The following is a 27,890-nucleotide window of genomic DNA, read 5'->3' on the forward strand; positions in this document are numbered from 1 at the left end:
TTACTGGCTCTAGCGTGGGACTTCCTAACAATGGTGGACCTGCCTGTTGACTGAGTATGCATGTTCCTGAAGTATGGTTATCAATATTTTTAGAAAGGCAGTTTCTTAAAAGGAAGGACATAAGGTGACATAGAAACTGCAAGACTTGAGCCTAAGAAGTATATCCTAGGGGCCCACTTCTAGAAATTCTGCTTCAGGTGTGGTAGGGTGGGGTCCAGAAATGTGCATGAGTAGCAGGGATCTGGGATCACTGTGATGCAGGTGATCTAGGGACCCCGCACTGAAATACACTGCCCTGAATGTTACTGTGTTAGCCTGTACTGGCTGGATAGAATATTTTGACACCAAAGAAACATGGATAAAAATTGAAGACATAAAGGGAACTTGGCAAATGTGAAGGTGTGTTGACACATTGAATTAAAAGTACAGAAATTCATTTTCCTAAATACCATAGGAACTTTATAATAATTATGAGAATGAAGTACTAAAAAGAAACTTCCTCCTGGCAGGAAGTTGTTAGGAAGGTGATGGCTTCACTTCCTTCATAGACTCCTCCTGACTTCTCCAGCCTTTAAGGCTGTGTTAGCAGCGCATACCATGCCCGGGTCTGGGCCACTTCTAATTTTTTGAGACTTTAATATGTGAAAAATTAGAAAGCCAACATAGGGTTACCAAAATAGCAGCATACAGAAAATGTTTACATTTAACAATTCAATGCTTTTAATACAAAAAATTCAAGGCGATATACCTTGAGTTCACCAGGGAATTATTTCTTTACAATATTAATTCATGATAGACAGTGTAGTTCCAGAAATGAAACACAGCTTTAAAATTGTATGATGAGTCTGTTTTTCCAGTCTTGTGCATGGATCTCTGTGAATGTATGTTAATATCATTTGGAGATGGTCTAAATTTGAGGCCCATTCTGAAAGTGAAATACAGGTCAAATAGCTATCCTAGCTGGTTCTAGAATAGACCCCATTTTAAAGCATGCTATCTACTCTTTTAGTTCTTTAAACTTGCAAATTATTATACTTTGCTGGAAATTCCTTTTTTTATTGAAGTATAATTGGTTTACAATGTTTTGTTAGATTCCGGTGTACAGCAAAGTGATTCAGTATATATATATATATATATATATATATATATACTGAATATATATGTATGCATTTTTTTCATATTCTGTTCCATTACGGTTTATCACAGGATATTGGTATATATAGTTCCCTGCGCTATGTAGCAGGACCTTGTTGTTTATCTATTTTGTATATAGTAGTTTGATCTGCTAATCCAAAACTCCTAATTTATCCCTCCCTCAACCCCCTTTCCCTGTGGGTAACTGTAAGTTTGTTTTCTATGTCTGTGCATCTGTTTTTTAAATAAGTTTCTGTTTTGTAAATAAGTTTCTGTTTTGTAAATAAGTTTCTGTTTTGTAAATAAGTTCATTTGCATCGTATTTTATATTCCACATATGATTGATATCATATATTTATCTTTCTGTTACTGACTTATTTCACTTACTATGGTAATCTCTAAGTCCATCCAGTTGCTACAAATGGCATTTCATTTTTTTAATGGCTGAATTGTATTCTATTGTATGTTTACATATGTATCACCGACTTTATGACTTGAGTTTGAGTACGCTCCAGGAGTTAATGTTGGACAGGGAAGCCCGATGTGCTGGCATCCATGGGGTCACAAAGAGTCGGACACAATTGAGTGACTGAACTGATATAAATATATATCTGTATATAAATGGCATCGTCTTTATCCATTCGTCTGTCAACGGATGCTTTCATGTCTTGGCACTTGTAAAGTGCTGCTATGAATACTGAGGTGCATGTATCTTTTTGAATTAGAGTTCTTTCTAGATATATACAGACAATTTCTTGTTAACCATCAAGTATCTTAAATACTGAAGATATAAGATACTTGTTCCATTTACATGCATTTCAAAAACAGACAAAACTAACAAAGAGTACTGAAAGTTGGGTTATGCTTGATGGGAGTAGGAACTGGAAAAGGACATGAGAGGTTGTTTTGGAGGTGCTAGTGAGGTTGTTTCTTGTTTGGGGGGCCAGTTACATGATTCACTTATAATTTGTGCACTTTTTTGAATGGTATGTTTCAGTACAAATTTATAAAAAGAATTTTACTGAATCTTTATAATCCACAGAAGTGCAGCCACAACAGCAGCTGTCCCTTAAACCAGGAGCACTGCATCGGGTGAGCAGCTAGTTCATCTCCAGGAATAGCCCTTGTTGGCAGGGACCCAGGAAATTCGTTGGTGGACCCCTGCTGATCTTTCTGGATGGCCTGTTAGGTTCTAACTGGTGAGGGTGGATGAACACATGCCATCTCTCAGTCCTATGTATGGGTGCAATGCTTCTGACAGAACGTGACTCCAGCCTGGGCAATGGTGGCATCTCAGTGTCTCTGAATTACTCATTCATTCTGTGTGTGTGTTTGTGTGTGTGTGCGCGTGTATGTGCTTCTCAGCCCTCCCCAACACTTATCTGTAGATTCTGCTAGCAACAGGGTGAAATGAAACGGGCTTGTTGAGTGGAGAGGCAGAGAGCCTGCTGGCTGGCCCTGTGGTCTGTTTGGTCCTCAGGAGGCCCCTCCTGACACCTGGTCCCATTTGGCAGTGCATTCTCAGAGGCACAAGCCAAGCAGTCCATAGGAGTGACAGAAACACATTCCTAGTCCCGGGCCAATCAACAGGAGTCAGGGAGGTGGGGCAAAGGGCCTTGGCTTGGGAGCCCAGAGACATGCATGTCAGCACATGTCCTCATGGTAACTAGCTGGGTGACTCTGTACGGGTCCCTAATCCCTCTGACCCCTGGATTCCTTTCGAATAGAGAAGCGGGACTCAGAGCTATCTCTATGGTCCTTTCTAGCATCTATGATCTTATGATAATTAAAGTTAGTTTCTTGTTAAGATTTAGAGGTTTACCAAGTTCCTTTTCTACCACTTACCTCCTGCTCCTGGCCCCCTTATTACAGGGGTCCAGATTAAATGAGACTTCCCATATGAAGTCTTTACAAGAGAATGTCAACAGTTATACCTGTCATCTAACTTATATTCTATTATTTATATCCACATCTTGTAATTCCACTTGAGACTGCAAGCTCCTCAGTGAAGATGACAGCATCACCTTGGTACTGTCAACTACAAGCTGGAACTTGCCTATCAACTACAAATTGGCCATTTGTCAGCGAATAAGAACAAGGGCATTTGCCATCTGCCTCTGTGGAGAATGAACTCTGTGCTGCTGCAGCTGTTAACCTTCAAAACCCGCTGAGGGAGTGCAGGGTAGAGGGAGGCACTCTGTATTCCAGGGAATCTGGTGGAACAGGTCTTTAGACAATTAGATATTTCCAGGAACTGACTTATTTCATGATCCCAATCTTTGCATCTCTTCATATCTAGAAAAGCACGAAATCCCTTCATGATGGCATCATGAGACTAGCAGAAAACCTTCCTTGAGACTAGCAGAAAACCTCTCTTAAAGTAAGCGCTTGATTGCACTGAAACCCCTCTTCACCAAAATCGTATATATTGACCTTCCCCCACTGCCTCTTTGGAGCAGTCTTTCAGAGCTGTCTGAGGTGCTGCCTCCCAGGCTGCAGCCCTCATTTTGCCCCAAATAAAACTTAACTTGCTTCTCTCACATTGTGCATCTTTTTTAGTTGACAGTATCCTCAGAAACAAGGATTCCCAAATGTTGGTTGACTAACCTACCACAGATTGCTTGCATTCAAATTACAGTCAGAACTCAACAGTCCAGATTCTTAGGTCCAATTCTGGGTGAGTCTGATTTGGAGATCCAGGAGCAACCCAGGAATCTGTATTTTAACTATCACTGAAGTGTTTCCAGTGCAAAGCATGACTTAAGAACCCTTCCTTGTTATGATTTGTGTTAAGGATTCAATATATATCTACTGAATGAGTAAGGGAATGTAACTTACCACATTCTTTAGTCATCTCAAAATTTTCTTGAGTTCACAAAGATGTAAAACATCAAGATGGTGATAGCAAAGCCATGATCACATTTCAATGCAAATAATGTCTTTCAGTTGATTCAACAGGACTTTCTGATATTTAGGAATGGTCTGTATCATGAAGACAGACCTCATGAAATATAAAATTTTATTTTCCAAATAATTTTTTAAAAGAGCTTGCCCTGATATAGGCAGCCTTTCTTTTGGAGACTTCTGCAGGGCTTACTATTCTTTCTATTAGCTCTTTGGCCTCCCTACGCGGGCCCACCTGCCTTCCACCTATAATCCCTATCAGTTTGAGGAAAGCATCAGCTTTTTTCTTTTCTTCCATCGGAACCTTCTGCCTCTCATTCTATTTCCACTCATCCATTTGATAAATGTTGCCTGTGCTGCTCGGTGCCAGGCTTACTGAGGTAAGCCCTGGGATGGCAGCAGTGAACAGAGCAGGCTTGGCTCCTGCCTCAGGGGAATTTATGCTCTCACAGGAAGGCAGATTTAAATAATTACAAATAGTAACTAGAGACTAACACCTTTGTTTCATCTGTTAAGCTAATGACATCTAAACTATTGGCTCTAATGACTTAACATTTTATTCTTCCCAGATAACATTTGCAGCTCAAAAGACTTTAGCACTTACCTCAAGAAGAAAGTAGGAGTAGAGAGGGAGAAATTTCAAAAGGAAATCTATTTATGGAGGGGAGCTTTTTTGACAACTTTAAATTACAGTCTGTAGCTAGATGCCAACCCCACCTGGCCAAAATGTTTTCTTCTACAAAATACACTGACTCTTCTCAACAATTTTATTTTTTTCTTCTGTTGGTGCCCTGTGGCATGAGGGATCTTTGTTCCCCAGTCAGGGATCTAACCTGTGCCCCCTGCACTGAGAGCACCAAGGCTTAACCACTGGACCACCGGGGAAGTCCCATAATACACTGATCGTAATGTTGTGAGGTTTCTAGGAAAGTTCCTAGAAAGGCATCCAGGGGTCCCTGAGCCCTTGAAGATTATGCAATGTTTTATGTGTTTGGTTCCTTTTCTGCCCTGAAGTTTATTCTTTCCTTATTCTCTCTAAAGGATATATAGTCTCAAAATCTTTGGGAAAAAAGAGAAAAGAAAAAAGAAGGAAGAAAAGCAAGAAAGCAAGCATTTTTGTTTCTTTCTTTTTTATGTATGTATTTTTAGATATGTAACGCAAATCTCTGTTCCTGTTGCAATACACGCGCACACACACAACCAAAACAAAGCCAAAAAGGAGTGGAATGAGGAGGTGGAGCCCTGATTCAAATGGAGATAAAATGTGTTTATTAGACTGCATTACCTGGTGACTTCAGAGTGATGAAGTATCCACCCCCACCCAACCCCTCGAAAAAGAACTTGAAATATATTGAGGATTTTTGTTTGTTGGGAAGGATTGATATAGCTCAAGAACAGCATCTATGTACAACTAGGGGGGAAAAATATTCAGTGGTAAAGGCCTATCAAACATCCAAATCTCTCAAGTATCAAATAGCAGGAGTAAATGAGATTTTTGTACATGCAAAGCAAATTTTATTCAAGTGATAACCAACACAATTCCTGTTGCTTCCTAAAGTAGGACTTCGGTTAACAGCAGAACCAAAAAATATAGGGAACCAAGCTAATGCATCTTAATGTTTGATTTTGATGCATTATAAAAAAAACCCAAGAAACTGAGCATTTTATAGCAAATTAGGTATCTGTGCCATCCAGACTGAATTAGTTAGGATTAGAATCAGCTGTGAGAGACTGAAAACCCAAAGTAATAAGTGGCTGAAAAAAGAAATTTATTTTTCTTATATGAAAGTCTGGGTCCAGGGTTGGGTGTGATTGTTCATAACAACGGGGAATATTGTATCCCTTCTCTGTGTTGATCTCTAGTCTCAAGTTTACCTTATTGTCCAAAATGACTGCTTCTGTTCAAACCATCAAGGCTGCATTCCAGCCAGCAGAAAGGATTAAAAGGAGCATCCCTTTTAGAATATTCTGGGATGTTACATGTACTACTCCCTCCTACTTTTGTTTACTCAGGACTTAATAACTTGACCATACCTATCTGCAAGGGAGAATAAAAAATGTAATCTTTATTCTGGCAGGTCATCTACTCAGCCATTACTTTGGAAGAAACAAAGGATGGGTACTAGGTCATAGCAGCAGTCTTAGCCACTGAGATTTTTTTACATATGGGTAGTTCCAAATGGTTAACTTTGGTATAATATTCAAGTGCAAGTCTTACTTAATGTACTAATCAAATTGCTTGACCCTAATCACCCAATTTTGAAGCTACCTTTGATTAAATATGTTGACATTAAAAAATAAAACTTTTTTTTTTCATCAAGTGCCATCTGCTTGATGCTAGACAAAATTCAGCCCCTAGAATAGCCTATCTAATTTGTAAATTCATGAGACTCTTCTTCATTCCCTCTTCTTTTCTGTTCTACATCTTTGACCATTATCCTATTAGTCATAGTCTCAAACAGGGAAAGAAGGGTAAAAAAGAAATAAAGTCTAGATCACATGGTTTTGCTCCTTCTTAGCTGCATTTCTAGAAGGCCTAAAGTAGAAAAGGTAGAAAATAAGCAATACTGGATTGTGGGATTATCTGTCATAAAAACAGTCCCTTTTATGTAGGCCCTGGGCAAGGTACTTTTCATTGCCTTTTGTAACGGTAGCTACAGCTTTATGAAGAAGGTGACGTCACCTCCCCACTTTGGAGAACAGAAGAAATTTGCCAAGAGAACCAGTTATTAAGGGGCAGAGCCAAGATTTTAGTCAAGGTCTCTCTGACCCCCAAACCAGGCTCTTTTGACTGCTGCATCCATAGATTCCATCTCCCCAGGATTTTATTTTTTAAAAGCATCCTTGGAGAGGCACTTTTTAACTTTAACATTGGCAGGGACTAAAGTAGACCTTGAAGATATAAACAAAAGTGAAGAGCTTCAGAGAGTGCTAGGCAGCCAGCTCCTCGTGGGCTCTCTGCCCGCCCTGGTTTTGAATGTTGTTATTAGCCAGCACTTTGGAGGCACTTGATATTTACAGAATGGCATCCAGGACTTTCAGCTCCAGGTGGCATTTGGAGGATGAGTCAGAGTGCTCTCTCTCCAGAACACTTTAAAAGCGCAAGGATGGCTTCAGAACAGCATTGCCTTGGCTTCTCATCCTATGGTGCTTGAAAGGAGAAAGTCACTGAGTTGTGTAGAAGTTTGAGTGGGACCTCCCTTCCCCCAGCTTGAGATGGAACCTCTTACCCAGAATAGGATAGAGCTTCACAAGCATGCAGGGTTTGCTCTGTGGCAGCCGCTGTGCTCATTGCCTCTAGGACACTGCCTCTAAATTCTGAGTGGCATTCTACAGGAGAGGATATAGGAGTTGAACCTAGAATTTCTGATTCCAAAACTCACATACTTTCCTACCAGGGCAATGTACCTCTTCATAAGCACACACCAGAGGCTGAAATGTAGACATCTGAGAATAAAATCTAGAAAGAAAGGATTGGTAGAATATATTTGAACATGTTTAGGGGAAATCTTTTAAGTGAAATGCTTTCTGATTGATTACATGGAACAGGTTCTTAGACTCGAGAGACTCTGAGAGTTTTTTTCTCAATTATGTCCTGAACATGAAGGGTGTAAGCAGTTAAGAGCAACAGAAGATGAGAGGATGAGATGGCTGGATGGCACCATCAACTCAGTGGACTGAGCAAGTGGAGTGAGTCTGAGCAAACTATGGGAGTGGAGTGAGTCTGAGCAAACTCTGGGAGATAGTGAAGGACAGGGAAGCCTGGCGTGCTGTAGTCCACTGGGTCGCAAAGAGTCAAGACACGACTTAGTGACTGAATAACAACAACAAAGCAGTTAATAGGGGAATGACCTCAGGAAAGAGGTGAGGGGGTGGATAGGTGACCCGGAGACAGAGGAACATCAACAGGGTGCGTCCGTTAGCACGTGACCACTGTGGGCAACTGGGGCTTGGTTCTGAGTAGACCCAGGGCAGACTGTACAGCCCACCTCAGAAATGTCCCGCTGAGAAAACGGCAACCCGGAAGATTAAATCACCAACTCCTGTCCCTCATTAACTGAGGGCCACTTCCGGAACCTTGACTCCTCTCTGATCTATGAACAGGTATACACAGTTCTGCTGTGTAGAGACTCAGAAAACTGATGGCACATTTAGAAATTGTTTCAGGTGGCCTCTGGAGCAGGCCAGGGCAGTCATGGTGGGGGCTGCTGACTGCATCTGCCTCCGCTTGTCCCAGTTTAAATGCGGTACGTGAATATAATACTGGAGAAGTCCAGTGAAACACAGTTCTGTTCAGTCGCTCAGTCAAGTCTGACTCTTTGTGACCCCATGAATCGCAGCATGCCAGGCCTCCCTGTCCATCACCAACTCCCAGAGTTTACCCAAACTCATGTCCATTGAGTCGGTGATGTCATCCAGCCATCTCATCCTCTGTCATCCCCTTCTCCTCCTGCCCTCAATCTTTCCCAGCATTAGGGTCTTTGCAAATGAGTCAGCTCTTCCCATCAGGTGGCCAAAGTATTGGAGTTTCAGCTTCAACATCAGTCCCTCCAATGAACACTCAGGACTGATCTCCTTTAGGATGGACTGGTTGGATCTCCTTGCAGTCCAAGGGACTCTCAAGAGTCTTTTCCAGCACCACAGTTCAAAAGCATCAATTCTTAGACACTCAGCTTTCTTTAAAGTCCAACTCTCACATCCATATATGACTACTGGAAAAACCATAGCCTTGACCAGACAGACCTTTGTTGGCAAAGTAATGTCTCTGCTTTTGAATATGCTATCTAGGTTGGTCATAACTTTTCTTCCAAAGAGTAAGCGTCTTTTAATTTCATGGCTGCAGTCACCATCTGCAGTGATTTTGGAACCCCAAAAAATAAAGTCAGCCACTGTTTTCACACAACTTATTTTTATTATGAGATGATCGCATTATCAGTAATGATGTGTTGTGGGTAATCAAAGCTCAGATTTCCTCTTGCTTGATTAATGGAGAATAAAGTGATAAGGAGAGAGAAGGCAATGGCACCCCACTCCAGTACTCTTGCCTGGAAAATCCCATGGATGGAGGAGCCTGGTGGGCTGCAGTCCATGGGGTCACTAGGAGTCGGACACGACTGAGCGACTTCACTTTCACTTTTCACTTTCATGCATTGGAGAAGGAAATGGCAACCCACTCCAGTGTTCTTGCCTGGAGAATCCCAGGGACGGGGGAGCCTGGTGGGCTGCCGTCTATGGGGTTGCACAGAGTCGGACACGACTGAAGTGACTTAGCAGCAGCAGCAGCAGGACGTTGTTGAAACGTGTACTTTTAAGTTTTTGTTGTTGTTGTTGTTGTTGTTGTTGTGGATCATTTTTAGGGTCTTTAATGAATTTGTTACAATGTTGTTACTGTTTTATATTTTTTGGTTTTTTGGCCAAGAGGCATATAGGATCTTAGTTTCCTGACCAAGAATCAAACCCATACCCTGTGCACTGGAAGGCGAAGTCTTAACCACTGGACTAACTGGCAAGTCCCAAACCATATGCACTCTGAAACCAGTCAATCTTTTGTCCAGGAAAGACTTAAATGGCAGGCCTGAGACTACTCTCCTTACAAAGTGCTGCTTGCAAGGTGGGCCTTTGGCTGGCATCTGAGAACTTGGATTTTGAGAGGGTTTCTAGCCATTCCCCAAACTGATAAGAATGGCTCACTCAGCTTGAATTGTTTGTGCAAACAACGTGTTTTAGGCTGAACACCTCTTTCCTTCTGGCACTCTGGGATTTGGGGGTCTGCTAGGCAGAATGTTCCTCTATCACCAGCCCGAGTAGGACCCTGGCGCTGAGTCTCTTGTGATGACCTAGGCCACATTTCAGAAGTGTTGTCACAACTCCTTGCTGGAAGAAATAAGAGTGCCCCATGTGACTTAACTGGGAGAGGATTTTTAGACCTTGTGCCTGTTTCTGCTAGACTTTGCCCCATGCTTCTTTGGGGTGCAAAATCTACAGACTTTTTGGTTTGTATCCCTCTACTATAATAATGGAGAAGGAAATGGCAACCCATTCTTGTATTCCTGCCTGGCAAATCCCATGGACAGAGGAACCTGGCAGGCTATTGTCCATGGGGTTGCAATGAGTCGGACACAACTGAGCAACTAACCACCACCACCACCACCACTATAATAAATCATGGCCACAAGTGTGACTATTTGCTGAAACCTGTGTATCCTTCTGGTGAATCATCACATAAGAGGGTGGTCTTTAGGGCCCCTGACCATCTTTATAGGCTTATTTTGATAGCTGGCTGTAGTTAAGGATGCCATCCAGTTGGGGACTAGGGATAGATTGGGGACAGGGTTTACTGCCAGACACTGAGAGTGTGAATGGTAGCCACAAGGTCCAAAGAGCTAAAGACTTGTCAGAAAATGGAACAGATGCAATAAGACTTAGAACATGAGATCTGTGCATGGCCTTAGAAATTGTGTATCCACTCAACACAGCTCTTGTGGTCTTTCTCTGCCTGGCTATGCTGCCCTACCCACTTGGTATGGCCAACACCTGGCTGCTACAGGTACTGCCCAAGAAGTGGTCACGTTTTGCAGAGTGTGAACAAGAGATACTTCTTCCCCCTCTCGCCCCACCTCCTTCTTCCATGGAGTTAGCATCACTTACTGATGTAACTTCCCAGAGGGAGGAAAAGCAGAACCCGTGAGAGCACTTGGTGTGTCTACCAATCTGTTCTCTTGCTAATGCCTGGCCCGGAGGGCAGACTTCTCTGTTGCAGCCCCTGTGCATGGCTTCCCCTCATCTGCTATGACCAGCACTGCCGCTGTGGACACTCATCACTAAATTCTCTTCTGATTGGTTTGTGCCTGTATGAAATATTTTGATACAATCCCTGACCCTATGGCACATCCCCATGTTCATGTCACAAATGTTGTGGCTTTGCTGTCATAGGTGGCAAGGATTGTCTTCTCTACATGTAGGAAATCTCTCTGAGCTGGGTGCTCCATACTCTGCTTTTGATTTATGAAAGCTGTGACATAAAGGGATTTGGAAAACCCTCTCTAGAGGAGATAGCCCAGCTTATGCAGCTATTATTTTGATACTTAATCCTAATTTGCCTACCAGAAGCTGCGTATTATTCTGTTTTTACTTCTGTAACAAATCCTAATTCTCCCCCTGGCAGATGGACAGCTCAGGCCAGCCAGGCCAGAGGCTGTATGCTCAGAGAAGCAGAAAAGAAAAGTACCCTAATAGTTTTTAAAACATCCTGTTACATTGTACTGAGCTGAATTAAGCATTGGATTGGATGCTGGTCGGATGAACGATACTCTTATCCACCTGGAAGGAAGGAAATGAATAATTACGGATGGGGATTAGCTTTAGAGTAGTGGTGTGTTCAGAGAGCCATGGAAACTCATAGGACACAACTAACCATATCTGAGGGAGTAGAAAAATAGCAATATTAATATTAGCTAAAATATATAGCAAGCTTATATTATAGGCGCTGTGCTAAGGACCTTAATTTATTTCTCCTCCATAAACTATGCTGCTGCTGCTAAGTCGCTTCAGTCGTGTCCAACTCTGTGTGACCCCATAGACGGCAGCCCACCAGGCTCCGCCATTCCTGGGATTCTCCAGGCAAGAACACTGGAGTGGGTTGCCATTTCCTTCTCCAACGCATGAAAGTGAAAAGTGAAAGTGAAGTTGCTCAGTTGTGTCCGACTCTTCTCGATCCCATGGACTGCAGCCTACCAGGCTCCTCCATCCATGGGATTTTCCAGGCAAGAGTACTGGAGTGGGTTGCCATTGCCTTATGGGTTAACTACAATTACTTTTCCATCTCCCAGATGAGGACCTCCCAGGCACAGAGGGGTTAAGGACCTGTTCAAGGTGGCCCAGCTGGCAGTGGTAGGACGATCAGGGCACAGCAATGTCCATCTAAGCCATTCTCTCCACTATCTCCATCAGGGAAGGTTTCACAGAAGATTTGGTGTCTGCTTATGCTACCTTTGGGATTCCCAGGTAACACTAGTGGTAAAGAAACCCACCTGCCAATGCTGGAGATCAATGCTGGAGATGTAAGAGACGTGGGTTCAATCCCTGGGTCAAGATCCCCTGGAGGGGGACATGCAACCCCCTGCAGTATTCTTGCTTGGAGAATCCCATGGACAGAGGAACCTGGTGGACCACAGTCCATTGGGTCACAAAGAATCAGACATGACTGAAGCGACTTAGCGCACACAATGATAGCTTTTACTTTGAGAGACATGGAACTAAGGCCCAAGGTCAAGGTATTTGTAGGTTTCTCTCTTGATTCCAGGTACCTTTCACAGTGACCTGGCAGTGGGGTAGGCTGGAGATCTTCCACTGTGTGAAGAATCAGAGACCAGATAGAAGACAGAGCAGGAGGTCACCTGGATCCCTATCCCACCCCCACTCTTACTGTCCTTACACCCCTACTCTTCCTGGGAGGCTATGCACAGCTTTGGGCCCAGAGAGGCCAACCTGTAGGTCTCTGCCCCTGTGACTGAAAGGGTGGCAGGGGCAGCTGCCGCTTTGAAAATTTCTTTCCTGGGTCATTATCTTAATTTGGGTCCTCCAGAAGCAGATCCTGATAAAGGAAATACAGGAGGGGAACAGAGAGGACAGGGAAGGGAAGGCAGCCAGTAGATGGTATGTTTTCACGTAAGTTGCCCCTGTGGGCAACTGGTGCCATGGGGAAATGCCACATCCATGCTCAGGGAGCTGGGCTGTTTATAATTGTGGAGGGCTGCTCCGGGGGTGTTAATTCCATGGTACTTCCCGGCCTGCTATTAGGTGGCAATGCATGTTCCAAGAGCCTGCGAAAGCCCTAATGCAAATGAATGCAGGTGCAGGGGTTGGAAGCCAGGCCTCCGTGTGGACGGTGACACAGGTGTGGGGCCAGGTGCTCCGCGGCATCTCAAAGGTGGTGACTTGAGTCACGGGACAGCAGTGATGATGGACTGGGAAGCCAAGAGTCTGGCTTAAGTGACTCTGGGACCAGAGAAGAAGTCTGTGGCCACGTGGCTCTGCCAGCTGCCTGGGGCATTCTTTCCCCTGCTTGTACAACACACCCCTCCCTGCTCTGTCTGTCCTTTCCTGGCCAGGTCTGCCAGACTCCAAGAGGCCCCTCCAGTGGTTTCTACCAGTCTCTGAGCACTCACGGCTGATCTTCTTGGAAACGGGTCTTGCCCTCTTGTATCTGCTGTCCTCAGAAGGCTGGGCGGGAGTCCTGCTTACAAGAGCTTTGCCATCTCAACTCTCAGTGTCATATTTCAGCCACAGGGCTGATGGCCTCTGTGGATAATTTAAATTCCTTCCCCTCCCAGTAGCTAAAGCACGAGTAAGTTCAGTGGAGGTTACTACTCCCTTGCATCAGCAAGCAGCTGTCAGCCTGAATAAGATAATGCCTTCCATGCTTCCTGAGTTCGCTGGGAGACATACATTGTACTGCTCTATTATTTATGTGATTGTTTGCAGTTTTTGTTTTCTAAATGCACACAAACGTGCATGTACAAAAGGCTGGAAGCATTTTCATCTGAACATTTTCTCTCCTTGGATACACAGGAGTGTATACAAGGCAGAGCCAGGCAGACTGACAATGTGTCCCACCCCGACTTTGGGTTGAGGGAAAATGTTTAACTGAAAGCTCTGTTCGTCCTCTTGGACACGTGTGTCTGTGTGTCTGAGAAGGAGTTCACATATGGAAGTCCTCTCTGAGGCTATCAGTATCTTAGCAAAGCAAATGGACTTGTGATAAAGCTCGACTCTGAAAACAAAATGACCGATTTCAGAAACTAGGATAATGGGGTTGAAAGGAATTTTTGGTTTAGAAAAGTGTCATATTGAGCAATGTTCTAAATAGAACTGCAGCGAGGGTTACCCAGGCTTCTGTGTGTTTCTGTGCAGCTTATACCCTGCAATTCACATTGCATACGATATGAATGATGCCCCTAGAATTCAGTACACAACCTGAGCAACCACACACGGAGACCCAGAGGGACCAGTGAAAGACTACTTATGAAACTGAGCACTTGGCTATAATGCTGTGATGTTAACCAATTAAAACTAGAGGACATCAACTCTTAGCTATTCTTTTTATCTTTCAAAAATTGTTATTTTTATGTCAGCTGTTTTTTAAAAGCTTATCCAGTATTTTTGCCTGGAAAAATCCCATGAACAGAGGAGCCTGGCGGGCTACAGTCCATGGGGTTGCAAAGAGTCAGACATGACTGAGCGACTAACACACAAACACACACACACACATATACACACACATGGTTACCCATACATGTAACCCGTTTAAAAACTCCTATCTAGCTTAAAGCAAGTCTAATCTTTATCCCTCATATTTAATTTATTCAATGTTGTCTCTAAAATCTCTTTGATGCCTAATGAGCTTTTCTCTAAGCTCTGAATACTAAGTACTAATTATTTTCTCTTTAATGTAGAAAGTTGTCATTTTGTGTTTGCTATAGACCAGCAAGGACCAATAGAACATTCTGTGCTGATGGAAATGTCCTCTATCTATGCTGGTTCATAAGGCAGCCACAAGCCACACACAACTATTGATCATTTGAAATGTGGCTAATGCAACTGAGGAACTGAGTTTTAAATTCTATTTAATATTAATTAATTTAAATTTATTTATTTTATTTTTTAATTTATTTTTAAATTTTTAATTAGTTTACATTTAAATAGCCATATATAGCTATTGACTACTATATACGACAGTGCTACCCATGGTTTCTAATTCTATTAAAGTTATACTGGTCACAGCCCAAGAGGACCCTACTTAAGAGCAGTAAAGCTGCTTCATTTTTATGCATAATGTGTTCCTAAAAAGCTCTATATATGGAGAGAATTTTTTATATCAAATCATGTTTTCCCACTTAGTCTTATTATAATTTCAAGATGGCATTGCCTCTGAAAAATCTTTAATTTCAGCATAGATTGATACTTGAGAATATTAATAATTGCCTTAAGACACTTCTGATCTTTATCAACATCTTGCTTTTCTATGTCTGCTTTTCCCGGTTTACATTCATCCAAGAAGGTTAATCAAATGAATTATCCAGTTGTGACGAGTACGGTTAGAAGCATCTCTCTGGGAAAACATGTCAGTGCTCTGTGTCTGGGAGCCCACGCCATGCCTTTGTGTTTGTTCTTGTATCAGTTGCATTGGCTGTGTTTTTGCAAGCAAGGCCAGAGGTGAAGGCTTGATGTTTTAATTTTTCTGTGCGGGAAAGCTAACACAACCATGTAAAGCAATTATACTCCAATAAGAATTAATTAATAAAAAGATTAATTCTTTGGGCCAAAGTTATGAGAAAAATAAATAATGCAGTAAAACAACAAAATAGCATAAAGCCTACAGCAGTATTCCCTGAATTCAGTTCCTCTTAGAAAGTTGAGATGCTTAACAATAAAGAGGTCTATAATACAAAAACCATTGTGAAAAATTAAGTTAAAGAAAGTCAACAGGTTTTTAAATACAGAAATCGTCAGAGGCTTCAATTTATTCACATGTTCTATGAATTTTCAGGGTCTCTTATACAACATTATTCCAAATGTATTGGACTGGGAACTTCTCTCATTACAGAACTGTGGAAACACACAAGTGGTGCCAGAAAAAATTCAATAATATTTGAAAAACTAGAAGTCTTAATATATAAAATAAACTAAAATAATCTAGAGTAAATAGAAAAACGAGGGATTGTTATCAGGAAACAGGAACTTATGTTGTTGAGGTCCTACAAATACCTGGCATGTGAGTATGTAAGACTCCACTACCTTTTCTATTCTTGCATCCCCAGAACAGCCTTACCTACCTATCAGTCCACAAAAATACCTGTAGTAACTACTTCCACCATAAAGAATATATTTAATATAAAATGTAAAATAAAGTATTTCAACCATTAAAAAAAAGGAAAAAATAGTTTTGTACTCCCAGTGAACACCTGCCCAAAACATAGGCAGTGGATCTTCTTTCCCTTCTCTTCTTGTCACGACCTAGGGGTCAAAAACATTTGAGGATCAGTGCCATGATTATGCCATGGGGATAATCCAATCCTAAGCTTGGGGATAGGGAGGATGGGTTAAAGTTAACTCAGCAATGCTGGTCAGGAGCTGGGCTGGCTGGCTGGCTGTAAGACTGTGGAGCAAAACCCAGTTTCTGTTTTGTTTTTTTTTTTTGAGGAGTCTACAATGAGTGCTCCACGGAAGGCTGCACAAACTACTGCAGAAACCTGGAGGAAGAAGAAAACTAAAAGTAGACACCATTTACAGGTCTTCATACTTTTCCTTCAGTGAACATTATGGCCTAATACTCTCATTCTGAGAAATGATGCTCAACCCCAAATAAAAAGCAACATACCTTAATAATGAAGATGGACAGTTTGTAACTTGCTCCCACCACACAATCCCACTTGATGGTCATGACAAAACCTTACTGAGAAGGCAGGGCAGGCAGGACAACCTTGTGCCCAGCAGACACCATGGACTTGCTTCAAGTCTCCCAGCTAGTCATCTTTTATATAAGATCTTCAGGTTTCCTTTTTATTCCGAAAACATGGAATGAATAACGTCCCCCCCTTCCCCATAATCTTAGTATTTTTAAAAATACCTTGTTTTAAGTCTCAACTTTATACTCTTAAATAAAACACTTCCAAATAGCTCACTTATTTTTCCTTGTAATATTTGGGTCTTCATTGTAAATGCTTTAGCAGGTGAATGGTGAGTGGCAGTACATTTGGGGCACCAGAAAGCTCCCCAAATATTTACATTTCTTGCTGCTTTCCAGGTGGCATTAAATAGACCTATTTTACAAAAAGCGCTCCCCCCACCATCTCATACTGTGGCACTTATTCACCTAAAATGTTCTCGGCATGCACATGTTTGCACTGCTGCCACCAGAATCTGTCTGCTGCCTGGATGGATGGCACACTGAATATTTTAGGAAGAAAATTTACCTAAGAGTTAAAAACTCATGATTGTAAATATTCAGCAGGCACTTAATTTATTGTTTCAAAATAGCTTTTGTGATGCAGAGGACATGTTTTTCTGTCAGCGACTCAGTATTTATTTTAACATATTAAACAACCTCAGAAATATTCATTGCACGGAAACCTTTCTACATTTGAGTGGATTAAATTTACAAGCCCAAATTAATGCTATAAATTACATTTACATAATTCATTTTTCATTAAACAGTATTTATTTAGCCTGCATCTCTGCTAATATATATGTTTAAGGGAAAAAGCAGTACCGGTATTGTTGCCCACATAGTTAATTTAGCCTAAGTAGAAGTTAGGAGGCATCTCAGTGTTCCTTTGTTACGGGGCTCTCCCCCAACCATCCAACATCTGAATTTTGCAATTAAACAGAAACGTGTGTGTGTATGGTCTGAGGCAGGAGAGAAGCCTGCTTAAACAGAAGCCAAGCCTCCCTTATATTTGCTTTTCAGAATGTTGCGTGATGTCCTTACCAATCACCCATTACATGTGTTTTGCTAATTTTGTGCAAAACTGAAAAGGAGGTAAGAGATGAACAAACTGGGTTGGAGGTCAGTTGGAAACTTTGAAGCCAGCAGCTCAGACCCAGATGGATTTAAAAGGACAAGGAAGGTAAAAAGAAACAAGAGAAGTGGGCTGACAATGCGTGGGGTCCTAAAGAGCCTCCTAGCTTTCCTTTTGCATTTACATCTATTTTGACAGATGAGGGTGAGGGCCATCAGTGCATTTGCGGCTGCAATTTCAGGTTTTAGAATGTTTTGAACAATATGCCTCAAATCACGCCAATAATTGGAGGACCCTTCATTATTGAGTGTTAGGCCTCTAACGATGCTAGTGGCAGAGAGGAGCCACTGGCTTCACTCACTAGGCTTGGTTTTATGTGGCTGGCACTGAAATGGGCATTGTTCGCCTCAATTTCCCCTCTTTTTTTTTTCCCAGTAGCCTATTAAACCTCTTTGTTAAGAGACCCAGCTGCTTGTTTTCTCTCAAGATAATGACTGAAAAATGTGCTTTAAAAAAATCATGGGGAAAATGATTTCTGGAAGGTCTGTCTCCTCTTTCTTTCTGCTGTCATCTTGGCTGATAATAACTTTCAATAATCCCAGGGTAATAAAAACTCATCTGAACACAGAGACCAAATATGGAGCTTCAATTACCACAGAAACAGAAGGGACCACTGCCCTTCTTCCTCTGCCTTTTGCCTCAGTGGGGATTCTTCTCTTCTCCCCTGATATTCTTAAAAAAAAAAAAAAAAATTGAGGTATAATTTACATACAATAGAATGTGCGGATTTCAATTTGTATGGTTTGTTGAATTTTGACAAACGTATATTCCCATGTAATTATCATCTCAACTGAGACAGAGAACATATCCATTACCCTAGAAAGTTTCTTTATTCCTTGTCCCAATCTACCCCCTCTCCAGAAAACAACTACTGTTTGCATTATTATCATTGTAGATTACTTTTGCCTTATTTTATACTTTATATAAGTGGAATCATGCAGTATGCATTCTATTGGGTATGACTCCTTTTCATTCAGCCTGTTTTTTGAAATTTGGTAGTTTGTTCCTTTTTTATTGCTGAGATGTACTCTCCCATAGGGATGTACTACAATTTATCTATTCTTTTGTTTGTGACATGTAGATTATTTCTAGTTTGGGGCTATTTTGAATAAAGCCACAATGAACATTTATGCATAAGATTTTATGTGGACATTTGCTCTCATTTCTCTGGAGTGAATATTTAATTGTGCCATTGCTGCATTGTGTGGTAGGTATGAGTCTTAATTTGGATGACATTGCTATAGAATTCTCCGGAGTGGTTGTGCCTTTTCCTCTTTTGATGGGGAAAAAACAAAACAAAACATCAGTACATCGAAAACTGAATTTGGTCTTTGGTGAATCAGACTATGAGACTATAAACCAAGCTAAAGGGTACTCTACCCTCTTCTTTGATTTACTTAAATTTGGGGGAGAACCTGGTTTTGTCAACAAGCAGATTCCAGGTATCAGAAATAATGGGAGTTGCTTGGCTATATATATATATATATATATATATTTTTTTTTTTTTGCTTTGAGACAAATGTTGTAGAATTTTCACACACATGTCCCCAGTAAATGATCCTTTGTGCTTGTTTCCCTGAAGGCTCTATGTTCTGATAAATTGCTGTCTTAGGTATGCAGGTGGTATCGGGGGGTATCTCAAAGAAGTCTGTATCTGTGGGCTCCATCCTGAAATGAAGACATCTTTCTGCAACATGAACTCAATAGATATCAGCCCCTCGATTCTAACAAATAGCCTCCATGAAAAATCAGAGAAATTGGAAAAATCCCAGAAAAATGATAGACCTCTTATGTTTAACAGGACAAAGACCAGGGCACCTTTGTAGGTGACTAATGTTTTAGTCGACAAATACCAGGACCTCTCTTTTTCCATATATAAGCTGCCACATGCCTTACAAACAGCCATAAGCCAACAGACATGGGCATTTTGCGATATGTTTGTCGTGATCAGTTTAACCCTGGATCCAAAGAAAATGCACTGACTTTCCTACCTCCTTATGAATCCTAGAAAGGCAGGCAAGGAACTGAGATGGGAAGCTGGGTTTCCCTCCTGAGGGCAGACTTCTTAGCCAGCAAGAGTCCACTTTAAATTTAGAGCCTTTGGTCTCAGTTTTGACAACATGCCAGACTCTGTAGCTACTTCTGGCTTTGCAAATAGGTGCCTGGTTATTTTAAAACAGTCAAAAGAGAGTTAGTATTAATAGTTTAAAAAGTTGAAATCCCCTTTCTCTATTCATCCCCCATTCTTATGTGAGTCACAATCCCAGTTTGTGATGCACTGGTATATCAGATGATTCTGGCTAAATAAGTCCACTGAAATGAGAATATTTGAACCTGTATTTATTAACTTACTTTTGAAAAGACTCTAACTTAACCATCAAAAAAGGAACACTTGATTAGAAAAAATGGGCATAAGATATGAACAGACATCTCCCCAAAGAGGTTTGCAGATAGCAAAAAGCCTATGAAAAGATGCTCAACATCATGTATTACTACAGTACAGTCTGTTGGTGTTATTTTTCCAACAGTAGTTGCTCACTTCATGTCTCTGTGTCACATCTTGGTAGGTCTCAGAATATCTCTAACTTTTCCATTATCATTATATTTGTTACAGTGATCTGTGATCAATGATCTTTGATGTTACTGTTACTGTTTTGGGGTACTGTGACCCACGGCCTTATAAGGTGACGAACTTAATCAATAAATGTCATTTGCCCTCTCTCTCACTCTCCTCTGGCCTCCCTATTCCCTGAGTTACAATAATATTGAAATTAGGCCAATTAACAACCCTACAATGGCTTCTAAGTGTTCAAGTTGTACATCTTTCATTTTAAATCAAAAGCTAGAAATGATTTAGCTTAGTGAGGAAGGCATGTCTACAGCCAAGATAGGCGGAAAGCTAGTAAGCTAGGGTTTTGGTGCCAAACACTTACCAAGTTATGAATGCAAATGAAAAGTTAAATAAAAAAGAACCAAAACAGTGAATTGGACACTTTACATGGGTGAATTATATGTTATGTAAATTATGTCTCAATAAAACAAGATGAAAAAACCCTAAAAACTTAAAAAGAAATCAAGAGAGCTCAATCCTGGACATGGTAAATTTGGGATGTTTATTAGGTATCCAGATGAAAATGTTGAATAGGTAGTTGGAGATATAACTCAGAAATTCACAGGAAGGGTTCACCTGTAGTTACAAGTGTGGGAGTCATTAGCCTATGTACACATATATGAGACTGGATGGTCTTCAGAGAGTGAAGACAGGTGAAAAAAAGAGAAGTCTAAAGACCAAGCCTTGATTAAAAAAGAAGACGGATGAGGTGGTATAAATCATTAGCTCAAATGTATCAACTCAATGGGAAGATCAGATCAGATGGAAAGTCCAAGGGAGGCAATAGTGGAGGCTTTGCTCCGAAGGCAGCAAACAAACGTACTCAGAAAAAAAATTGAGGGAATTTCTTGTCAACAGACCTTGTGACAACAGTTGCAAGAAATGTGGAAATTTTTTAGAGGGAAGGAAAGTGATATAGACCAGAAACATGGGCCTACAATACAGAAAGAAAGAGCATTAGAGAAGGAATAAATGAAGGTAAAGTGACAACTCTTACTTTTATTACTCTTAATTGATCTTGCAGGTAAAGTTTGTTCAAAATAATTATAGCAACAATATCTGGTCCTTTTCATTTATGTATAAGTAAAATAAATGGCAGCAATGATACAAAGACAGGAGGAAAAGTTAGGAATATCTTGCTATTATAAGATACTTGTACTATCGGTGAAGTAGTATATAGTTATTTGAAAGTAGATATGGATGCAAACTCTAGGATAACTACTAAAAAAAAGGAAATAAATATAATATAATAAATATGCTAAATAAATATAATAAATATGCTAAGAAAGGAGAGAAAACGAATCATGTAAAATGCTCAGTTAGAACCACAAGAAGCAGAAAAAAAGACTGGAAGACAAAAATAGGTACAAAGAAGGGCAATAAGTAGAAAACAGTAACAAGTATGCATATTAATCCAACTATGTCAATAATAATTTTAAATGTCAATGGTGTAAGTAAGGGCTTTTCAGGGGCGCTAGTGATAAAGAACCCACCTGCCAATGTAGGAAATGTAAGACATGAGGTTCAATCCTTGGGTCAGGAAGATCCCCTGGAGGAGGGCATGGCAACCCACTCCAGTATTCTTGCCTGGAGAATCCCCATGGACAGAGAGGCCTGGCGGGCTACAGTCCAAAGGGTGGCAAAGAGTCAGATGTGACTGAAGCTACTTAGTAGGCACACATGGTGTAAATAAACAAAAGATTATCAGAATGGATCAAAAATGTTGTATGTTGTCTAAAAGAAACACACTTTAAGTATAATGACACAGATTAAAAGTAAAATGATATACGTTAATCTTACTCAAAAGAAAATATATGTAGCTATATTAATTATTTTTTCAACAAATGGTGCTGAAACAACTCGATATCCACATGTGGAAATATGAATTTAGACACAAAAATTAACTCAAAATTCATTATAGATCTGAATGTAAAATGCAAAACTAAAAACTCATAGAAAATGACAGGGGAAATCTAGGTGACTTTATTCATAGGAATGACTTTTTACATCCAAAACCAGGCACAAGATTCATAAAAGAAAGAATGAAAAACTGGATTTCATTAAAATTAAAAACTTGTGCAAATGACACTGTGAAGAGAATGAGAAGACAAGCACAGAATGGGAGAAAATATTTGCAAAAGATTTACTTAGTAGACTGTTATCCAAAAATATATGAAGAACTCTCGCAATTAACAATAAGAAAAGGAAAAACCCAATTTAAAAGCAGACAGTCTGAGCAGATGCCTCACCAAAGAAGATATACAGATAGCAAATAAGGATATGAAAAAATGCCCAACTTCAAATGTCATTAAGGAATTATAAATTTTTAAACAACAAAGAGACACTACTATATACCTATTAGAATTATGAAAATCCCAAACACTGACAACACCAAATGCTGGTGAGGGACAATGGAGCAACAAGAACTTTTCTTTGTTGCCTGTGATAGTTTGGCAGAATCTTACAAAACCAAACATTCTCTTAACATATGATCCGGTAGTTGCACTCCTTGATATGTGCCCAAACAAAAACATGTCCATAGAAAAATATGCACATGAATGTTTATAGCAAGTTTATTCATAATCGCCCAAACTTGGAAGCAAGCAATGTGTCTTCCAGTAGGTAGATGGATAAATTGTGTTACATGTAGACAATAGAATATTATTCAACACTACAAAAAAGAGCTATCAAGCCATGGACAGACTTGGAGGAATCTTAAATGCATATTGCTAAGTGAAAGAAGCCTATCTGGAAAGGCTATATACTATATGATACTTTGGAAAAGGCAAAACTGTGGACAGTAAAAAGATCAGTGCTTGCCAGGAGCTGGGGGGAGGGGAGCATGAAAATACACCATACAGAAGATTTTTAGGACAGTGAAACTATTCTGTATGATACCATAATAATGGATAAATGTCTCTACGCTGCTGCTAAATCGCTTCAGTCATGTCTGACTCTGTGCGACCCCAAAGACGGCAGCCCAACAGGCTCCCCCGTCCCTGGGATTCTCCAGGCAAGAACACTGGAGTGGGTTGCCATTTCCCTCTCCAATTCATGAAAGTGAAAAGTGAAAGTGAAGTTGCTCAGTCGTGTCCGACTCGTTGTGACCACGTGGACTGCAGCCTACCAGGCTCCTCCATCCATGGGATTTCCAGGCAAGAGTACTGGAGTGGGGTGCCATCGCCTTCTCTGAAATGTCTCTATACCTTTGTTCAAAGCTATAGAATATACAACACCAAGAGTGAGCCCTAATGTAAACTCTGGACTTCTGGTGAAGATGTGGTATCAGTCCAAGTTTATCGACTGTAACAAATGTACACTCTGGTGCAGAATGTTGATAGTGGGGGAGGTTGTGTGTGTGTGTATGGGAAGGGGGAGATATGAGAACTCTCTGTACTTTCCCCTCAATTTTTCTTTGAACCTGAAACTGCTGCCAAAAATAAAATCTATTAAAAAATTAAAAAAAAAACGAATGCAATTCTTTATCTGTAACTGCTCCTAATTTGTAACAATTGAGGAAAAATAGCAAGAAGGGGTAAGCTGTCAAGCAGAATGCACAAAATAGGCTTTGAGAACATCAAAAGTGTGTCATTTGTTAGTGCAGGTCCAACGTACTCATCAGGATTGTTGAGAACATTCGACTGGGGAGTCAGTCCTTGGTTCAAAACTTACAGAGCAGAGAGGAGATGCAAAAGTAGCCTCATATGCATCTCAGATGATGAATTTAGTGTGTAAGAAAAGTTTTCATTTCAGATTAAAAAAAATTGCCTTAAATTTTCTTCTGGGATGGTGGAAAATTTGATGTTGGTCTTTATTGAAGCTCCCAGTCTTTTCCTCTGGGATCAAAAATAAGCTAAAATTTTACACATTGCAAAGATGTCAAAGAGTGAGCTCCTTATTATTCAATTACCTCTAAGGTGCCCACAAGTCCTAGCCCAAGTGCTACCTTCAGATTGCTTGTGGCCTAGGAATTTGTGGTGATACCCAGAAGTTGGGCTTCCCCAGTGACTCGACAGTAAAGAATCCGCCTGTAATGCGAGAGACCTGGGTTTGATCCCTGGGTTGGGAAGATCCTCAGAAGGAGGGCATGGCAACCCATTCCAGTATGCTTGCCTGGAGAATCCCCATGGACAGAGGTGCCTGGCGGGCTACAGTCCATGGGGTCGAAAAGAGTCAGACACAACTGAGTGGCTAAAGCACACCAGAAGTTAATGGTGAGGCAGGGGACCTCCTTTATCTCAGTAGCTACCAATTGATGTTTGTTCAGTTAGTCCCAGGTAAGGAATCCACCTGCCAATCCAGGAGACTCAAGAGATGAGGATTTGATCCTTGGGTTGGGAAGACCCCTGGAGTAGGAAATGGCAACCCACTCTCCAGTATTCTTGCCTGGAAAATTCCACGAGCAGAGGAGCCTGGCGGGCTGTAATCCAGGGCACAGCAAAGAGTCACACACGACTGAGCAACTGAGTACACAGCTGTTGTGAAGAGAACCATCTGAAAACAAGAAAGGAGAGGAAGTGAGAGCAAGGATGAAGGCAAGGAGGAAAGAGGCGAGAAGAGAGAGGAGCAACCCAATGAGGGAATTATGGAATTGAGTCAAGTGAATGAGACATAAAAAATCCAGAGTTGTTCTATGTTTGAGAGACGGCTGGTCATGAAGGTAGCTTTCTTAGCTTGATGGTCTAAAAACAGCTTTCAAAAATGTGCCTCTCAATTGACAACTTTGCTCTGGGATCAGAACCTGAGAGTCAACATAGTGTCAGCTTAGAATACAATTATTTATATTCTAAAATTGTAAGTGAGAAATGCCATTTGTCTCCTTCCATGGGGTGGGGATGAGATGAACACAATGACTCCATCACTTCAGGCTTCCAGAATGCAATATTCCTTTTCTAAGCGATGAGGGTTTAAATGTCCCTTTCAAGTGGTCTGTCCCAATAGCATGGGAACACCACCTCAGTGGATCTTTGTCAGGAAGCAAGAAACCCTGCTTTGTCTTTGTGGAAGATGTGAATGCTGGAGATTTACTTGAAGGTTGGGACCCTGAAGCTGAGTGGTAACGGCAATAGCACAGGTATTCTAATATGTCATTGTACAGATTTGGTTGCTTTTTTTGAGTGGTGGCATCAGAAAGTACTGCTGTCCTTTGTAAGAATGTCAACATCTCTATACTTCTTCCTTGCTCTTGGGAGGTGTGTATGTGAATGTTAAAGTCCCCGTTTATGAGAGTCAAGGGCTAGAAGGCAGTTCCATGCGGAGGAAAGGCTGAGAAGAACTATACTGGGCTTGGTCGTATGAGACCTGGATCTCACAATGGTCTTATAGAAAACTAAACAGAATTCTCTGGAAATATACGGTTTTGTTGAAGGCAAGAGGGAGTAGTGTGTACAGAAGGGTTCCCCTGGTGGGACTGGGCATGGCCATTGTCAACTACCCTTGTTGGGAAGCAGGACCTGGAGGCACAGAAGGGGCTCAAGAGGCAAGTCTCAGGCTGGAGGAAGGTGAGGAGGGAGAGTTTTCTTTTGTGCTCTTGTGGTTGTGGATGCCCTTGATTCTAGATTTTTTAAAAATAATTTTATTTTTTTATGGCTGTGCTGGGTCTTCATTGCTGTGAGGGCTTTTCTCTAGCTGCGGCAAGCAGGGGCTACCCTTTAGTTGCTGTGCTCGGGCTTCTCACTGCGGTGACTTCTTTTGTGGAGCACAGGTTCTAGGACCCGTGGGCTTTATGCAGGCTCTAGTTGTGATGCACGGGTTTAGTTGCTTCTCGGCATGTGAAATCTTCTCAGATCAGGGATCATGAAACCATGTACAAGCCCCTGAGTCCTTGTCTTCTGAAGTAAAGTGGTGACTCAAGAGTTAATGGGAGAAGGCAGTGGCACCCCACTCCAGTACTCTTCCCTGGAGAATCCCATGGACAGAAGAGCCTGGTAGGCTGCAGTCCATGGGGTCGCTGGGAGTCAGATACGACTGAGCGACTTCACTTTCACTTTTTACTTTCATGCATTAGAGAAGGAAATGGCAACCCACTCTAGTATTCTTGCCTGGAGAATCCCAGGGACCGGAGCCTGGTGGGCTGCCATCTGTGGGGTCGCACAGAGTTGGACACAACTGAAGCGACTTAGCAGCAACAGCAGCAGCAGCAAGAGTTAATGATTGGGAAATGTGAAGATATAGAAATAAAGAAAAGCTGTTGGCCTAAGGAACTGGTAACAATTTAGACAATAACTCTCACATAACAGAGTCAGCCAGCTCCAGTTCCCTGAAAGATATAAAGCTCTGACACACATTCCTAAGTTGTTTTTGCAGGAAGCAGATCCCTCCTCCAGATGAAAACTGCTGACCAATAGAACATAGACCCTAGATTGGTAGAAACCAGAAGGTTGATGATGCTTGAAATTTCACCTTGATGCCAACCAATCCAAGAACTGTCCAGGAGCTGATCATGCCCTGCCCCTTAAACACTATAAAACTCCTCACAACCCTGTCCAGAGTGGATCATGTGGTCTTCAGGGCATTAGCCCACTGTGGCCCCCTTTGCTGGGCAAAACAATTAAAGATACTCTTTCCTACTTCACCCAAGACTCTGCCTCCATATTTTTATTTGGCACAGGTGAATAGAGGCCACGTTTCGGTATCAATCAAACCCATGTCTCCTGCATTGGCATCTGGATTCTTTACCACTAAACTACCAAAGAAGCGCACCCTTGACTGTAAATAGCAAAGGTATTTGAGGATGCCTCTCATGGAGAAAGAAAAGCTATCACTAGGTATTAGATGCATGTGAAGGATCAGGAGACCCCAACGGAGATTATCAGGAAACTACAGAGAATTTATTGTCCAGGTCCTCTCTGTTGACTCCAAGTCTCTGTGAAACCCCTTTATAAACATTATGGCTTGGTTTCTGCGTTTGCTGGGAGAAATTCTGAGTAGAACAGCAGCAGAAAACAGTAGCAGCTGGAAAGAAGCAGGTCCAGGGACCACAGGATAGCTGGCGGCAGCCTCCAGAGCCTCACCAGTGGCTGAGGTCGCCGTCAGCCATGAAAACAGCATGATGGCACTGAGGTGATCTATGGGAGTCGTAGAAATGCTGGTGCAGAGGAAGTTGGTGGAAGAGCTGGACTTCCAGGGCCAAGTCGATAGGAACCTGAAGCACCGTCATTTTCACATCATAAAGAAATGTGACTTTATGACGTCGTTGAAAACTAATGAAGCCTGAACATTTGGGGTGTACAGTAAGGAACTGAGGCTTGGTTACTTTGGTTTATTCTTGCTTACTGTGTTGTCCAAGGAATGGGAACAAGGCCTCACTCTGCTTGAAAATTGGGAGTAAACCCTGATGGAGGGGAACATTCTGCTTTCATTCTGTAAAATTAGATACACAATGTAACAGTCTCCATCTAATTAACTACAAAACACTGACATCAGTGTTCATGCTCTGAATCTCAATACAGGTCGCTCCATTTGCGCATTCACTCCGTCTTCTTGATTACAAAATACCTTTGCAAATAGGACAGCAGATGTTCCCTCTCACAATTTCACCCGGGCATCTGCTCATTTTATTTGTCTCCTCTAACCCATTCAGTTGCTAAGCCCCTATATTTGTCCTGACATCTGGGGGCTGGCTCTTTGCCCATTCAACAAAGTTGAGTAACATTGAGTAA

At 41.5% G+C, this 27,890-nt stretch overlaps 1 long non-coding RNA gene across 2 annotated transcripts in view; it reads left to right on the forward strand.

Moving 5' to 3' along the window:
• Positions 1 to 16,724, forward strand: part of LOC147367504 (uncharacterized) — a 35,416-nt gene extending 18,692 nt beyond the window's left edge. For both annotated transcript variants that reach the window (XR_015170156.1, XR_015170155.1), the window contains exon 3: positions 16,240 to 16,724. This is a non-coding gene — a long non-coding RNA (uncharacterized LOC147367504). The remainder of the gene's footprint in view (positions 1 to 16,239) is intronic.
• The last annotated feature ends 11,166 nt before the right edge of the window (positions 16,725 to 27,890 follow it).

The sequence above is a fragment of the Bos grunniens genome, chromosome 8 (genome assembly GCF_055505025.1).
Source record: "Bos grunniens cultivar Pamir isolate PY7600 chromosome 8, Bosgru_T2T1.0, whole genome shotgun sequence".
Lineage (NCBI taxonomy): Eukaryota > Metazoa > Chordata > Mammalia > Artiodactyla > Bovidae > Bos > Bos grunniens.